The following is a 15,192-nucleotide window of genomic DNA, read 5'->3' as shown; positions in this document are numbered from 1 at the left end:
ACCATTGCTCTATTTGATCCTGTCTCCAGGATTATTAATAATAATGACATCCATAATATTACGATACCATTACCCATTTTTACGTAATAGCATTTCCCTTTTGTAATAGCATTAACTTTGCCTTATTCCATGGCTGTGCCGAGAGCTCTCAGCCATTAACTCCACGCTCACAATATCTGACAGGGAATTATTACTGTCTTTCTGTAGATGGGGTAGTTTAGATTCAAAGGGTTAAATAACTTGCCCAAGGCTAAATGGCAAAGTGGCAGAGAGGTGACTGGAAATTACTTCTGCCTGATTCTAGAGGCAGAGAGGAAATAAAAAATCATAATTTAATATCAGATACTTAAGAGACAGGAATACCCAACTCTGTGCAGTTGCTCTCTGCATGCCCCATAAATGCACCGTGAGCACCTGCTGCCCTCAGGAACAAAACGTTCAGATTGAATAAATTCTATATTTTCAAGATGGGAGAGGTCATAGATGAAGAATACCATCTCTGAATCTCCAGAAGCAGCTTCATCCCTCGTTTTAATGAGACTCTATCTCAAAAATAAAAATAAAAATTCAGCCTGTTCCTTCTGTTAGAATGCACATTGCTATGGTCTTGATGTGGTTTGTAACCCAAAGATTCATGTATTGGAAGTTTGGTCCTCAGTGTGGTGATATAAGAAGTGAGGTGACCTAGTAGGAGGTCATTGAGGGCACTAACCTCAGAAGGGATTAAGGCAGTTTTTGTGGGACCCTGAGTTACTTCAGGAGAAAGCAGGTTGTTATAAAACCTGAGCCTGATCCCTGAATGGTTCTCTGGCTTCCTGTCTGGCCATATGATCTCCCCTTACATTCATACTCCTAACATTATGGTGGCTGCCAGGAGATAATGGAACCAAGAGAGACCTCACCATAGCCAGGGAGACGCTGTTTGGATTTTTCAGCTTCCAAAACTGTGAGCTGTAGACTTCTTTTCTTTTTAAGTTCCCAGCCTCAGGTATTTCATTATAGTTAAAAAATATATATATATATATATATATAAAATAAACATATATATTATCCCATTGCAAAACATCTAAGAAGAGGCACTGGGTAAGATCTTCAAAAGGCAGAGGACTCAGGCTACATTCAATGATAAATCATTCCTATTTTTTAATTAAAAAACAATTAGATGGTTTTCAGATATTATTTTTTCCTCCCATTCAAATTTTACTTCCAAGGCTTGCTAAAAAATGGAATTTAAAGAGGTGTAATGCTTCCAGTGTGCAAAATAAGGCAATCAAATAGCATGTAGACAGGTATAACACTTATAAACAGTTTAACATAATATATAACATTCAAAACTAAAATATTACCTGATGATTGCCCTGTGATTCCTATCCATAAAATATTGATGTTATTTGGTAACAATTTTGAAAAAAAAATTTCTATTCATCCCTTTTCCATCTTTGCTCTGCTGTGGATAATTAGCTCAGCTTTTTCATTCTCCATTCTCTCCATAGCAAGTTTTGATGGCATTTTCAAACTGGAGTAGATGTATTCCAACATGGGAAGGTTCTCCAGGTGACGAGAATCATTAAAATAATTCTTAAAAGAAACTGATGTACCTGGATCCTCAAAATTCTTGTTAAAACTGCCCTGCCTCAGAAAGAACCTTCAGTTGAGCCTTCTTTTTGGTTTCTTTTGCATTCTCTTATTGTCACCAAAAAAGCCACCTTCTCAACCACATGGCATCTCACTAGAGAATATTACCCAGGGTGTAAAGACTTCTCAAGCACCAAAGAAAAGGGGCAATTTGACAATGTGAAAACCTTGCAGTATAATTGTGCTGTTTGTATCAACACGGTACTAATAATTCATCCCAAAGAAAAATTGCTAACACAAGCTGTGATGGTACACATCTATAATCCCAGCAGCTCAGGAGGCTGAGGCAGGAGGATCACGAGTTCAAGGCCAGCCTCAGCAATTTAGGAAGGCCCTAAGCAACTTAGCAAGACCCTATCTCAAAATAAAAAGGGCTGGGGATGTCAGTAGTTGAGTGCCCCTGAGTTCTATCCCTGATTTTGAAGGTCTCAGGAAGGAGCACATTATAATTTCCAGTTTGTATTTGTATTTTTGTGGCAAGAAGCATGATAGCGTGGTAAATAAGTGACTTGAAGCAAATTTTCTGACTGTTAAAGAAGAGTTTCTTCTTATATTTTTTAAATGGATGGCAGTATCAAATTATTGTGGTGTTTACACTTCATTGGATATATTTAAAAGAGTGATGTAACCGTTTTATTTTAAAATGTTACTACTTGCAGGGCTGGGGATGTGGCTCAAGCGGTAGCGCGCTCGCCTGGCATGCGTGCAGCCCGGGTTCAATCCTCAGCACCACATACAAACAAAGATGTTGTGTCCGCGGAAAAACTAAAAAATAAATATTTTGAAAAAAAATTAAAAATTTAAAAAATAAATAAAATGTTACTACTTGCAATGTGCCAGCCCTTGAAACTATTTTTAATTATGGTGACCATTTTATATGCTCACATGGCTACACAGTTTTCTAAAAAAATCTTTTAGGTGTAACTCAAGCAAGAAAGTTTACTAGCACCATTAGAGAAAAAAAGATGTTCCAGGTGGCCTCCTGTTTTTTCCTGGGTTTACCACTTGTGCCCTCTGCTGGTAATCTGAATTTTTTTTTAAGCTGGTAAAACTCTTTTCCTTTGTTGTCTTTTTGTAATTGCGGTCAAAATCTCAGACCCAGGAAGTCCTGACAAGACCAAAGCTGCCTGTAATGGCTTCAGTGGATGAATTTGGTGACAATCTGAAAAATCTGTCCACAGTACCAAACACAAAATCTCAGGGACAAAAAATCTGGGTGACAGCAGAACACTTAATCTAAGTTTTAGGGAGATTTTTGTTTGGTTGGCTGTTTTTCGTTTAGTTTTGTTTTGGGGTTGGGAGTCTCACAATGTTGCCCAGGTTGATTTTAAATTCCTAGGTTCAAATGATCCTCCTGCCCTCAATCTCCTGAGAGACTACAGGTATATGCCCCGGAGTCTGGCTCTTAATCCACGTTCTGAATGTATGCTCTCTTCCTTCACTGACTGATCAAATGAGCTGTGTCTTAGCCTTGGAAATATCAGTGACTTAAGAAGAGTAATAATAATCACAACACCAGTGTCTGTGTTTACTACATGCCTCACACTGTTCAAAATGCTTTACATAATTCATTCCCTGAATTCTTTCATTTGCCCTGTGAGGGAGGAACTATTATTATTTCTATTTATATTCGAGGAAAATGGGCATTCAGAAGTTAAATATATTGTCCAAGATCACACAATTAATAATATGTGTAGTTAGAATTTAGAACCAGGACACTATTCTTTATTGTTAGCACACAATTCTTTATTGTCCCTTGCAGAAAAATGAAAAAGCACAGGCAAAAAGACCTGCCCCTCCCCCCCCAAAAAATGTCATCTTGCCACCCAGAGATAACCACTCTAACATTAGACATGTTCCTCTTCAGTCCTATGTGTGCTTGGGAGTCTGTATTATTCTGTTTATTTTATACAAATGCTACCTTCTAGTTTTGTAATGTGCTTCGGACATTTAAAGAAGATATCCAATTTCCTCTAGGTCACTTGTTGTTCCTATTCTCAGCCACTGTCAGTTCTGTGTATTTCCAGGGACATGTGGTAGCTCCATTTCATTCTGACATCTACCTTCTAGAATTTTCTCTCCCATGAGTGGCTCAAGTATATGAGGTTGTGGAGACCCCTCCACCCAGGTCTGGCCAGGGAAAGTCCTCCAGGGCTGTAGTCACTCCTCAAGGAAGGGTGCCCTTCCTGAGAGGCAGGGCTGAGGCTGCTAGTCAAGAGATGTCCATGCTGAACACCAAATACCGATGGCATGTAGGTAGGAGGAATCAGAGGCAGCTTCGGCATCTTGGCTTGTTCTGCTTCACTCTTGCAGCTTTAGCAACATACACCCAGACTATAGCCCGTTGGAGGAGCAGATTCCAATAGGAACACTCTTAATTCTGAAGACCAATCTCATTCCAGCTCTTTGGAGGTGAGGATGAGAGCATGTGGTCATGAGTCCCTCTTGACAGTCCTACTGGGTGCTTCAAGGCAGGAATCCTGTGGTGCATGGCCTCATGGGATAGATCCTTTAAGGGAACACCCTTCAGGGACAGTCCAGGCTGGTGAAGCGCCCTGGGGCTAGCCAGGGGAGGGTGCTTGGCCATACTGGGGTCTGCAGACCTGAGAGCTGGCAGGAGTTACCAGCACCTGGAGACAAGAGAGTCCTGTGGAGAGAGTCACTCATGAGTCTGTGATGGCCACAGTTTGCAGAGACCCTATAGGAAGACAGTGGGGAATTCCCTTTGAACAACTAAATATAGGAACGGACAGATCAGATATAAAAATAGAACACTGATCCACCGTCTGGAGCAAGCAGTCTAGGAAACCAACCCCTCATCCAGGATCCAGCCCAGAAAGTCAGCCTCATAGGAAGTCATATGACTTGTAGGAAGTCTGGTGGCAATCCTGGAAGAACAGCAATGACAACAACCTGTAGCAATCAAACCTGAAATGTCCAGGAATTGGTTAACAAGAAACAGCTGCCTTTTTTTTTTTTTTTTTTTTTTTTTTTTGTACCAGGGATTGAACACAGGGGCACTCAACCACTGAGCCACATCCCAGACCCTTTTTATATTTTATTTTGAGACAGGGTCTCGTTAAGTTGCTAAGACTGGCTTTGGACTTGTGATCCTCTTGCCTCAGCTTCCCGAGCCACTGGGATTACAGGCTTATGCCAGCCCATTCGGCTAATTTATATCCCTGCTCCCAACTTGGGGCCACCCAGAGGAAGCCAAATATGTTCGCCCTAACTAATCAAATAGGATGCCCCACTTCTGGTCAACAGCATCCAATTAGGGAACATCAAAAACCATCTCTTACTCCACCATAAAGCTTTCCCAATCCTCTCTCCACTGTCAAGTTTCTGCCAAACCCAAGTGCTGGAGGCTGACTGCTTGCAACAACAAGTTCTATGCTTTTCTCATTTGGGTGGTCTTCATTTATTTCCACACACGCCCTCATTGGCACTCCACACTGGTCAAATCAGAAAACAGAGAGGGCAAGAGTGACACTGACAGGTTCACAGAGGAGTCTTGTGGGCAGGTCACACCCTGGGTCAAATGTGCAGGAGAACTGTATCTGGGGATGTCACAAATGGGAGGACCCCTGAGAGGTGTCACATAATGAAGGTCAAGGTCAGGGATGTAGGTCACATGCCTGACATGTAAAGTCACCCAGGGCCCTTTAGTGGAGCCCCTCTCTGTTCTGCCTCATCCTTCCTGACTGTGGCCAGTTCCTACACAAGCCCCGTGGACACATCACACCCTTAGATACTAATGACAGAGATTTTGTTCTAGAAACGTACTCTCTCTATCTCATTCAGGTTTTCTGTATCCCTTATGCACTTTGTGTCTGTTCAAAACTTTTCCCTTAAAAACAATCCATGCCAGTTGGACTTAGTGGTGTCCCAGCTATTTGGGAGGTTGAGACAGGAGGATCCAGTTCTGGAGTTCAAGAGCAGCTGGGAAATGGGGTGAGACCCTATTCAACTACCCCTGCACTCAAAAAAAAAGAAAAGAAAAAAGCTATGCTCAAGTGTACGCTGGAAGATCTTTTCAGATCTTCAAGGAGAACAGTATCCATTCATACTGTGACAAAAATCTCAAAGCTACATTAAAAATATCCTATGAAAGATTTTGTTCCCATTTCTACTTTTTCGCTATCATACTCCTAATGGTTAATTTTACACAAAACTATTCTGTACATTAATTTTGTACCTCAGACTGATTTCTCTTTTTCATTTTTTTTTTAATTTACAGGTGATTCTTTTAGGGTTTCCAATGATGTGATCATATCATCTGCAAGGAGTGGTAGTTCTATCTCCATCTTTGCAATATCTATACCCCTGCTGTTTTTCTATTGTCTTATGATTGGGATATGGCTTGAGCATGTCCCTTAAGGGTTCAGGTGTTGGAAGGGAGGTCCTCAGTGCGGTGATATTGAGAGGTGGTGAAACTTTTAAGAAGTAGGACCTCGTAGAAGGTCACTGGGTCACTGCATGCTGCCCTTGGAAGAAATTGATGTAATTCTTCCGTGATCTTGGTTAGTTCTGAAGAGGTTATTATAAAAAGAGCAAGACTGATCCTTGACTGTCCCTCTGACTTCCTGGGTCACCATGTGATCTCTTCCTCTCACACACATCCCTCCTCTGATATGATAGGACCAGGGGTGTCCTTGTCAGAGCCAATGCCACGCTATTTGGATTTTCCACCTCCAAAACTGTGAGCTAATCCAGGCACAGTGGCGCACGCCTGTAATCCCAGTGGCTCAGGAGGCCAAGGCAGGAGGATCTCGAGTTCAAAGCAGCCTCAGCAATGGCAAGGCACTAAGCAACTCAGTGAGACCCTGTCTCCAAATAAAATACAAAATAGGGCTGGGGATGTGGCTCAGTGGTCAAGTGCCCCTGAGTTCAATCCCGGGTACAAAAAACAAACAAACAAAAAAACTATGAGCTAAATACACTTCTTTCCATTAAAAGTATCCAGCCTCCGATATTTGTTATAGTATTGGAAATGGGACTAATACAAGTATCTAAGTATTTGATTTTGTCTCTGATCTATGAAGTAATTTAGGAGTGTTATCCCCCTCCAAGAGGCTTGAGGTATAGCTAGTGGTAGAGTGCTTGCCTAGCATGAGCAAGGGCCTGGGTTCAATCCTTAGCACTGACAAAAAAAAAGGTTTTTTTTTTTTTTTTAATCTTAATATAAGAGACTAAGTTCAGCAGTCTATTGATTTCTAGTTTGATCAGAGAAACTGGCCTGACTTACATTTTGAAATTCATGTTGAGATTTACCTTGTATCTACTGTATGATCAAGTTTTCATAAAATATTCCAAGAATATTGTTCCCTAATTGTTGTTCATGAAGTTCTATACATGTCCTTTTAATCAACCCTGTCCATTTTCTTGTTCATTTTTTTTTTTTCCTTTTTTGGTAATGGAAAGTGAATGAGGGCCTCTCACATGTTATCCACACACTCTACCCCTGAGCTCACCCACAGCCCTTACTCAGATTTTGATCTCTTTAACTGATTGTTTAGTCTGCAAATCAATCAGTTACTAATACTATCCCTCTTTTCCCCCCTCTTTCCAGTTCTGGGGATTGAACCCAGGGCATTTTGCATGGACACTGTACCACTGAGCTACACCCCCCTCGTATTCCACCTCCTATTACCCTACATTTTAACATACTTAATGGGGTCTCAGATCAATATAGTCTGTTCTTCCTTTCAAATAATATAACCACCTTACAAGGTGCTACTCCCAAAATATGTTTACTTTGATTTGCAAGTCATTGTTGTCCAGTATTTCAGTTCTATTTTATAACTACGTAAATTTTTAATATTATTATTATTATTATTCATATGTGGTTAAGGTTTGTTACCTATGTCCTTATGGTCACCATGTTATTGTTTACCAGTTCTTCTTGCATCTCAGACCTTCTGTCTGGGATCATTTTGCTTCTTCCTGAAGCATATCCATTTGATAGTTCCTTGTTACGTAGCAATAGATAACTAATACAGAATGAATTTAAAAACTTCTACAGTTTGTAAGTTCATAAGGAAAAAAAAATTGAACCATAAAATGGACAGGGATAATTAAAAGGACATGTATAGAACAGTATGAACAACAATTAGGGAACTGATATTTTGTATTAGTTATCTATTGCTGCGTAACAAATGACTTCCCCTAAACACAATATTGTAAATCATCAAATATTTGTTATTCTCACCCGGTCCCTTCCTCCCTTCTTTCCTTCCTTGACTTCTCTTCCCTCCCTTCCTCCCTTCCTCCCTCCCTCCCTCTCTTCCTTCCATTCAACAGGGTCTCACCATTTTGCCCAGGCTGCTTTCAAAATCCTGGGCTCAACTCTCCAGAGTAGCTGGGACTACAGTGTGTACCACCACACCGGCCATTCACACAGTTTCTGAGGGTCAGAAATGTGGGTGTGGTTTATCTGGTTGCTTCTGGTCCGTGGTCTCTCTGGTGCATAGTCAAGTTGTTGACTAGAGATGCAATTATCTGAAAGCTTCATAGGGGCTTATTCATGTGGTCATTGACTGGGGGCTTTAGCTTCTCATAAAGAGAACTTCCAGTAGGACTTAAGTGTTATAATAGCTTGTCAGCCAGCAACCCAGGCAGAAAGCAAGCAGGAAGCAACAGTATTCTTTATGAACTGGTGTCCGAATCAGACATCATAATTTCTTTTATATATGTTTTATATATATATATATATTTTATATTTTTATATTTTATATTTTTATATTTTATATACATATGTTTAGTTGCAGATGGACACAATACCTTTGTTTTAGTTATTTATTTTTATGTGGTGCTGAGGATCAAACCCAAGTGCCTCACACGAGCTAAGCAAGCGCTTTACCACTGAGTTACAACCCAGCCCACACACCATAATTTCTGATTCTTCTTGCATACAAGCCATTAAGTACAACTCACATTCAAGGCAAAGAGAATTAAAAATTTGTGGACCTACTTTGAACCACCACAATATTATATTTAATTAGTACTTTTTTCAGCTGTATCTAATCTGCTATTTAATATACCTGTTCTGTTTCTAATTCCAAATATTAAATCTTTTATTACTAAAATTTTTAATTACTTAAAATGCACCTTGAGGGCTGGGGTTGTGGCTTAGCTGTAGAGTGCTTGCCTAGCATGGGCAAGGCCCTGTGTTCAATCCTCAGCACCACATAAAAATAAATAAATAAATAAAGATATTATGTCCAACTACAGCTAAAAAAATAAATATTAAAAAAATGCACCTTGACATTTTATTGTCTATTGTTCTGCAGTCAAGCTTTTGTTCTGCCTTTTTTTTCCCCAGGATGAAATATATCCTTTTAGTATTTTGTTTCTGATATCGCCATATCTGAAGTCCTTAGTTCTGATATTGTTGTCTACTGTTTTTGCTATTCCTCATTTATAAGGTCTTCCCTCTTAATTTGTTTCCTTTTAAAACTTCTTGTGAATGAACTTTTGGAATTTGTAGTGGGAAACTTGGAAGGCCTAATGTGAGGGTATATTTCTTTCTGTAAAAATTTATCTCCACCTGTGCTAGCATACTATGGGTCCTACTAATCTGGGAAATTATAATTTGTTGACCATATAATATATATATATATATAATATATTATATATATATTATATAATACATATATTATATACATATTATATATTATATGAATATTATAATTTGTTGACCAATTATAATTTGTTGGGTCATAAAGGTGGACTGAATTTAAAGCTGCAAGTTATGTTTGATAAGAATAAACATCACGAACTCTTAACCAAACTTAATAAATGTTAACATTTTTGGTTATACATACACATACACACAGATGTAAGTATGTACACATAATGTAGTTTTAAGGGAAGAATTTGCCTTCATCCCTTCTTCCTCATTATCCTAGAGTTGGTGTGTATAATTTTCATCCATATTTTTAATATAAATACATATTAAGTACTATCTATATGTATAGGTTGAGCATTCCTAATCCAAAAATCTGAAATACTCCCTAACCCAAAACTTTTTGATGCCTGCCACAGTGGAAAATTTCACACCTGATTTCACAGAAGGGATGGAAATCAAAACACAGGTGATTAAGAATGCTGTATAAAATTATTTTCAGGCTGTATGTGAGATATATATGAATAAATGGATTTTTCATGTTCAGACTTCGGTCCCATCTCCAAGATATACTGTTATGTAAATGCAAATATTAAGAAAAAATATGAAATCTGAAACATTTCTGGTCCTAAGTATTTTGGATGAAGGATACTCAATCTGTATTAACATACATGGTTTATTTTTATGTTTAAAATGTCTATGCAACTTGCTTTTTTTCTCTACATCAACTTACCCATGGGTCCTGACAAACCTACTAACAAACAATGTTGAAGTGACTATCCAGACATGTCGGCTGTGGCCTTCTGAGAATGGGGTCAAAATCCAGGTGGGAGAGAAATGACCACCCGAGGGACTTTGACTGAGAGATCAGAGTCCCTTCAAGTGGAGCAGAAAAAAAGAAGTTCAAAGCAAACAGGGAGGAAACGTATAAACACAGTAACACTAGGGTGGACAGTCCACTTCTGGGGCCTAGACCTTCTCCAAGACTGGCCCAAGTGGCTTAGGGGGGAGGAGATAAGTGGGTGGTGGCCTTGCAAGATGAGGGCGGGGCCTGCGTGGGAGCAGGGCTGGGTCAGCTAGCCCTCCCTCAAGAGTCTCTCTGCGGCTTGTGGCAGCGCCTCCTGTCGGTGACCAGAAGGAAACACTGTCTTTCTCAGTCTGGTATTTATATTCTAAACAAAAAGAAAAAGAAGCGAGACTTTTCGTGGCGTAGAAGGGACGACTGTTCTTGCCCAGCCTAATTTGTGCTTTATGACACTAACCCCAATCGTCCCATTCTGCAGCTCTTTTAGCGAGGAAAAAAAGCCAACCTTGACCCCGACGTGACTTGAACACGCAACCTTCTGATCTGGAGTCAGACGCGCTACCATTGCGCCACGAGGTCACAGTGAGCTGGGGACTCAGCGTCGTTAAAGGCCTCGCTCTGCCGGCTCGGCTCCCGGGTTGTGAAAGTTCGGGATGGAACGCGCGTTGCCTCCCGGACTCCTGGGCCAGGTCAGGAAGAGCGGAGCTCAGGAGCGTCGCCTCCCGAGGGATGGAAACTGGACACCTCGGAGGCAGCGGGGTCTGAACTGCGGCGCCGCAGCAAAGCCGTCACCTGGCGGCCGACATTCGGCTCCGCCTCCTCGGCGTCTCCGAGTGACAAGCGAAGGGACGCCGGGGGCGGGGGAGGAACTCGGGGACGCTTTGGGCACGAAGGGAACCCCGGGCCCAGGGGACTCCGGGAACGCGCAGTAGCTGGGGCTTTGGCGGGGCGACGTCCGGGCCTGAGGCAGAAGGGAGGCGGCCTGGGGGCGGGGGCAGTCATGAGTGGTCACTCGCCGCGTTCCCGTCTTGTAAAATGGCGACGGCCACTGTCGTGCGGGTCAAAGGACCCTGCGGCGAGGCCGCCAAGACCCGACGACGTTCAGAGGCCCGGATGCGGGGCTTCCGGCGGCCCGGGCCACCTCCTCCGTTGTCCCCTTAGGAGGAAAGAAACGCTGGGACAGCAGAAGACGACGCTCATAGCTGGCAGACAGCTGGGACCAAGAAGATGCCGGGTGTGGCGGTGCACCCCGCTAATCCCAGAGGCTGGGGAGGCCGAGACAGGAGGATTGTGAGTTCAAAGCCAGCCTCAGCAGTTTAACGAGGCTCTCAGCAACTCAGAACTTGTCTCAAAATAAAAAATATAAAAATGGTTTGGGGATGTGGCTCAGTGGTTAAGTGTCCCTGGATTCAGTCATTGGTACCCACCCTAAAAAGATCACACACCCACATATATACACATATATATTTCATATATATACATATGTGTATATATATAAACATTTCTTTGAGGAAAGTCAGAACGTATTGGGAAGAAAATTAAAATCATGGACAATCCCACCAGAGTGTCTTCTGCTACTATTTCCATTGCTGTTTCTTCTTCCAGATTTTTACCTTCCACTTATACCAAATATGGATGACCCCAATGGATGGCTCGCATACATACAGAAAAGTTACGTTTAATTTTTCACCAAGTGCCAGCACATAACCAGCACCCAAATCAAGAAAGAGGAACATTGGCATCCCCCTTCTAGTCACTTCAAATTCGTTTTTAAGATGGGATTATATTGTACACAACATTATGTTAATTTTTTACAACATTATGTTAATATTATGTTAATATTTTAAAGGGCTCATTGTCCACCTTGTTGGGAGTCCTAAATTTCTCCGCATTTGGACAGTACTTTCTTTTCCCTATTAAATAAGTGAGCAAATCAACTGCTAAAGTAAACAATCTATTAAATAAGAAAGATGAAGCACTGTTCTGGTCTGTTCAAGAACACGAAGCATCAGTCTTAATTCAGCAAATATAACACTCACAGGACCCTATGCCTTTTAGAGGAGGAAAGATCTGGAATGGTAGTTTTTTTGGAAGGAAAAGAGGAAACGTGCTAACCAGTGTTCTCAGTGAAGCTTGTAGGGTGGAGGGGTGTCTGCCACCTGATTTCAGAGTTTCTGGGTGTGTTCCCAGGTTGCCTCTGTCAGGCAGAGAGGAAAGGGAAAAAGGAATGGTGGCAAATTTTTGTTGTTTTTGTCCAGGTATGAGAAGAGCAGGCATTTAGGATTAGCTGAGAGTCTAGAAAAGCAGGGTCCAGAGGACTCTATCTCTGTCCTTAGGGCCGAAAGATTCAGCCCAGCCCTCTGTGTGATTACTGATTCTATCTCCAGGTAACCAAAGACCTAAGTCATCTCCTCATTGCATTTGATGGCCCAGAGCGAATTGGACTCTTGTGGGTGCAGGGAGTAGGGGGAGTGTATTGGAATCATATCTGGGCTGGTTACTCTCAGACTTCTCCCCGCTCTTCCCTTTGAAGGCCTCCAGCATCCACCACACAGCAAAATCACTGAAGAAGAGCCAGTGCCTCTCCCACAAAGTCAGGAGTTCAGAATCTCCTGGAAGGGATGCCCAACACCCAGGGAAAGATCACTGATGCTCTAATTTTAAACTCCTGCTCAGGTTGTAGATACACTTGTAATGTCTTGGCCTCTATTCTCAAATATGGAACCAAAAACTATTTTGTGTTCTATGATGTGGACATGCCATTAAACTGTAGTACGATGATGTCATCAAATGAATAATTATTAGATCAAGTGACTTGCCAAAGTGTCCCTTTCAAGGGTAGAATTCTGCTTACCAGGACTAGAGGGAAGTGAGATAGGCCTGCAGTTATGCAGGGTCAAATTCTGGTGTGGTTTTTTGTTTTGTATTGTTTTGTTTTTGAGGGAGGTACCAGGAGTTGAACCTAGAGGTACTTGACCACTGAGCCACACCCCAGCCCTTTTAATTTAATTTTTTATTTTTTTTATTTTGAGACAAGTCCTCACTGAGTTGCTGAGGCTAGCGTTGAACTTAGGCTCCTCCTGCCTCAGCCTCATGAGCTGCTGGGATTACAGGTGTGCGCCACTGCATTTGGCTCAAATCCTGTTTTAATTAAAATTTTAGTATAGTATCTTGTTCATCAGGGATTTTTGCACTTATTTTTTAAAACTACTGCATTCCAGGCTGGGTTGTGGCTCAGTGGTAGAGTGTTCGCCTAGCACATGCGAGGCCCTGATTGGATCCTCAGCACCACTAAAAAAAATAAATAAAATAAAGGTATTATGTCCAACTACAACTAAAAAATAAATATTAAAAAATTAATACATCCCTTTAAATTTAAATCAATTGCTGGGGTTTTTAGTAGCCCCATATATTCTGCCCATTGGAGAGTATCTTAAGGCCTACCCTGTAACCTCTGTAGCTTCCCACAGTTCCACCTCAGCCTAGAAATTGTTAAGAACTGTTTTCTTATTGCACAACTTGTATATGACAACACCGAATCTTATTTTCAAAGAAGAAAAATTTCTGTAGAATATGGAAAATTCCAAAATTAAGATCAGTCCATGTCCAATTAAATACAGAAAAAGGATGATAATTAGCAACATTGCAGAGGTGTGGGGAAATAGATATTCTCACACCAGACTGGAAAAGGATGCCAACCTGTACTTGCTTTTTGGATTGTAATGTGACAACTTTTTTTTAAGCCAAGCATTGTTCTAGAGGGTAGGTACTAAAGGGACAGCTGAGGATTAATGCAAAGATGAATCTCCCAAGGTTGTTTTCATCAAAATTGTGCTATAATAAAGCACCGGAGTCATTCTTCACAGCTCTGTTCAAGTTCCACCTAGATTTCCAGGACAGTGAGGCACAGAAGCTGATCCTGATGAGCACTTACCTCAATGCGTGACTGTATGATTGCACAAGGAGCCTGGAATACAGGGGTGTAGTCGTGAAAACTCAAGACGGATGATGGGATGATGTCATCCGGCACATTATGAGTGGGCTGCCCCATCACATAGAAAAACACAAATATTGGCCTCTCTGTCTCTGCTTTGTATCATCTCAGACCTGGGCAACTGCTGTATTTGTTAGCAACAAAAACTTTCCACTGTGCTCCTGTTTTCTAAAAGGCTGAACTATTCATCCTACCCAAAGCTCATGAAGATGTCATCTTTCACATTCACACAATCCTTACCTAACAAATTTCAGCCAGTGAACCATGAGGGAAGAAGCCGTGTGGTGTGGGTTTATACCAACAACATGAAGAACTGGAGAAAAGCCTGTTTTTTTCCCTCCCATGCTGGGGATGGAGCCCAGGGCCTTGCCCCTGCTAGGTAGGTACTTCATCTCTGAGCTATATCCCTAGCGTTGCTATTGCAGGCTGAATCCCCTGGAAACATCTGCTGGAACAGCTAGTATATTTAGGGATCATAGCATGCAAGAGGATGAGTAGACGGGGAACTGTCAGGCTGTGAGGCACAACTGGTCCAGTCTCTGCTGGCTGGTAGGAGCTTGTTAGAGGAATCCAGTGTTCCATAGAAGTGACTCACCTTGTGTCACCACCACCTTGCTCACAAAAGGGTCACTCCTGGATACTGGTGACCTTACTTAACAGCTGGAGACTGTCCACTTACTGCCCTCCTGTGGTTGGACAGCAAATTCTTCCTTGGAGGAAGATCTGAGCAGTATTTCCGGAGTCTCCCACAGCATGCAATATCCATTCCATTTTCCGATTGTCCCCTTTCCTTGTTTTTCACCCATCCTTAGTGTCCTCCTGGAAGCACCCACTTGAAGTCTCACCTATGAGTACGTCAAACCCCCACAGGTTCCTGGAAGTCAAGTCTTGAGATCAGCTTCTCCTGCCCTCCCTTCTCCCTGCTAACCTCCTTATGGGTGGAAATGTAGCCCAAAGGAAATAAAAGAAACTCCTGTTTACATTGTGACAGAAAAAAAAAAAAATCTTTCTTCTAAGTTCCAACAGAGGACAACTTCCACTTTCAGAAGGGAAAAGACCTTTGAAACTGGTGGAACATTTTTTATTTTTTGCTGCTCAGAGGGAAGCCAACATTCCCCCCACACACACACA

At 41.7% G+C, this 15,192-nt stretch overlaps 1 non-coding gene across 1 annotated transcript; it reads right to left on the bottom strand.

Moving 5' to 3' along the window:
* Window positions 1-10,574: 10,574 nt before the first annotated feature.
* On the bottom strand, window positions 10,575-10,646 carry Trnaw-cca (transfer RNA tryptophan (anticodon CCA)). Its single transcript has one exon. It is a non-coding gene; the product is annotated as a tRNA-Trp (tRNA).
* Between the last annotated feature and the right edge of the window lie 4,546 nt (window positions 10,647-15,192).

The sequence above is a fragment of the Marmota monax genome, unplaced genomic scaffold, assembly GCF_021218885.2.
Source record: "Marmota monax isolate L192 unplaced genomic scaffold, Marmota_monax_Labrador192_F-V1.1 WCK01_AAM20220418_F8-fsc00397, whole genome shotgun sequence".
In the NCBI taxonomy this organism is placed as follows: Eukaryota; Metazoa; Chordata; class Mammalia; order Rodentia; family Sciuridae; genus Marmota; species Marmota monax.
This window is presented reverse-complemented; position numbering and strand designations above follow the sequence as displayed.